Source organism: Cariama cristata, unplaced genomic scaffold, assembly GCF_000690535.1.
Source record: "Cariama cristata isolate BGI_N322 unplaced genomic scaffold, ASM69053v1 scaffold28650, whole genome shotgun sequence".
Taxonomy (NCBI): domain Eukaryota; kingdom Metazoa; phylum Chordata; class Aves; order Cariamiformes; family Cariamidae; genus Cariama; species Cariama cristata.
The window spans coordinates 36706-39567 of record NW_009596849.1 but is presented as its reverse complement, the minus strand read 5'-3'; positions in this window follow the sequence as shown (position 1 = coordinate 39567).

Here is a 2862-nt window from a genome sequence, read left to right as displayed (position 1 = left end):
TTCCTGCTGCTAAAGCCATCTTGCAATGAAATGATGGCATTTGTCTGTACAGACAATGGGAACTTTGACTGCTTCTTGGCATCTTCTTCCACACTATATTTATTATTCACATTGTGCCAAAGTTGTGTATGCTATGCAGGGAACTTTACTGTCAGTGAGAATTATGTGCTCATTTATATTGCTTAGATATTTCAAAGAAGTAAGAGAGCTCAAGATGTTTTTGGAATAGCATCAGCCTGTTGGATTTCTTGGCTTCTCCAACTCAATAACTTTAAGAAACTGTCTACGCTAATGCCTTTATCAGATTCAGCTCCTGATTTACACATGAGCTTCTTATAATAAATCTGCCTTTGTTTTCTGTGCTGCTCTGAGCACATAGATAAAATGTATTAAAGCACTGAAAATTCTCAATGGAGATCCCAGAAATAACCAATAGAGCTGGTGACAGCTGGTGGTAAGAAATGTTTGTGAAATATTCATACAAGCTCAGAATCTTTTTAATATAAGGCAGAAGCAGAAATAATGGCACTACTGAGGGAAAGAAGTTACTGCAGCACTTCTGCTTAAGAACAACCCCTAGAATTGCCAGTAACTTCCTGAAGTTGCTCAAATGGAGCAGATTTACAAATCTAGATGAGTAACCAGACCGAAAGAGCTTGAGCCTTTGTCCTGAGCATGGAGGCATGGAATAACTCTGCAGCAGCCAGTGAATTGACAGTGATGTAAAATTGTCTCAGTGTTTTCACAAAGGACATCTAAGAGATGCCAACAGTAGCAGCATCTTCCAGGGTCTTACACCTGTGTGTACCCAAAAAGGCATTCTGCAGAGTCAGCTCTTTGCACAGCGGCAGGGCTGCAGTCACACCTTGCAATGTAAGACCTTGCAAGTGGCCAGAGTCCTGTCAGCAAGTAGCACCCATGTGCATGTGTATGCCATCAGGATTTCTCCCCCACGATGTTTGCCCACCACCTTAGCACCCACCAACTGTTCGAGGAGATGGCTGGTGTCATGCAGAGCAGAGAGGTGCAGGTGGGTTCCCTCTTTCCTTGCCCACAGGAACAGCTGCTCTGAGACAAGATGGAAGACAGCAGACCTTGCCATCTCAGAACTCAGATCTCTTTACCTGCATCCCCAGAGGGAGCTTATCACTGCCTGTGACTGCATTTCTGTCTGCTGTTCTTGAGGCTTTCTCTTTCCTCCTTCCCTTTCAAGGTGCTTGAGTCTTATTACTTATACCCCATTTGCACGGGTTTTGCCTCTCACAAAGTCCCTTTAAACTTTCCATGAGCCCCACCATATTCAAGAAAAATTCTCCTTCTCAGCTACTCTGCTCAGATGTCTGTTGTCTCTGCAGAGGTCCTAGAGGAGTAGGATTGCTCGTCACCGATCTGGTCCAGGTGCACTCATTTTTCAGAGGGTGCTGCAGTTTACCCTACCAGCCACAGATTTACAACTGCATGTTTCAGCCAGGGCTTGGCATCCAACTGACCTGAACATTCCAAACTGGCCCTTTGATTGCAACACAAACAGCATTGCAAGGATTTCCTCATTATCCCCCTTCGTTAGACTCTTCATTTCTCCAATCCCACTGGTTCTTCAATTTGCCTGGTTGCTGTTTCCCTGCTTCTACAAGTCCAGCCTATGACAAGGAGCTTGCTCTTCTATAGCACGTTACTTTTGACTCTGCAGTTCCCACAGAAGTCCTGAACGCTATGGCATCTGCATCACTGAGCAGAAAGGGAAAAACACTCCTTTGTTGAGCCTCATGTGCTCAATTGGAAAACATCCCAACTCCTACAGCTTTTCCAGAAAAGCCCTGCCTGGATTCCTAGCATACTGCGTCAGGGACTTGGTGTTTCTAGGGTCTACATTTCCTACAGAGACCTACTGCAGACACCAGGAGCCCCTGGCCATGGGAACCTGTGGGTGCTTCTGCTTTGCTGCCACAGGGGCTGCAAGCAGTGGCCAGCTGGTGGGTCCTGCCTAGGCTGGGGGCTGAGCACTGGGCAACCCTCCCAGGCAACCCATCTGCTGGGTTTGCCCCGAGGCACAGAAACTGCCCTGCGCTCCTGTCCGGTTCATCAGCCAGGCTCAGGAGCAGGTTTCATGTCAGAAACCTGACTTTTGATGTTAAGTTTCCCACATTAAGGTATTTTTGTGTGTTTGGTTTTTGCCATGCTCTGAAACTGGGCTCTGCTCCCCTCCTGCCCTTCTTCTCTACAGTTGTCCAGGTCCTCCCTCCTCTTTGAGGAAGGATTTTTCCAAAGTCCTTGCATCACCAGGTCCATCTGACCATGCCAGGTTGTTCCTGACTGGTACAGTTGGGCTGGGTTAGACGAGCTGGTGGCACATTCTGGGATATTGCACAAGTCCCTGTTCTTACCGTGATATTTTTGTACTTCACCTACCACATCATAAAATACCATACCTGCAAAAGTTACATCACTGGCTTTTGTCCAGGAAGGTGAAGGATGTGACAGACATCAGAAAAGAACCACATATTCATATCAGGGCTGAGAACAAACCACCTCATCACAGTTAAGGACCTCCACCTGCATTGCCAGCAATGATCCCCAAGACAGGGGTGCAAAGACAGCCTTTGCCAATGCTCTATAGTTTGCAGGTGGCTTTTGATGAAAAAAAAAGGAGGAAAAAAAAAAGTGAGAAAGGCTCTATTCTGCAGGAGACAGGAAGGAAAGAGCAACATGGACTAGCTAGTGCCAAGCTTTCCTACTTGCCTGGCTCCTAGGAAAGACCCAGCTCTGTAAGAGCTGCTCAGTGTTCTCCTCTGCCATGGATTCAACTCCCACTGCAGCCAAGGGCTTGGATTTTTAATTTGGAAGCCACACAGCAACGTTCAG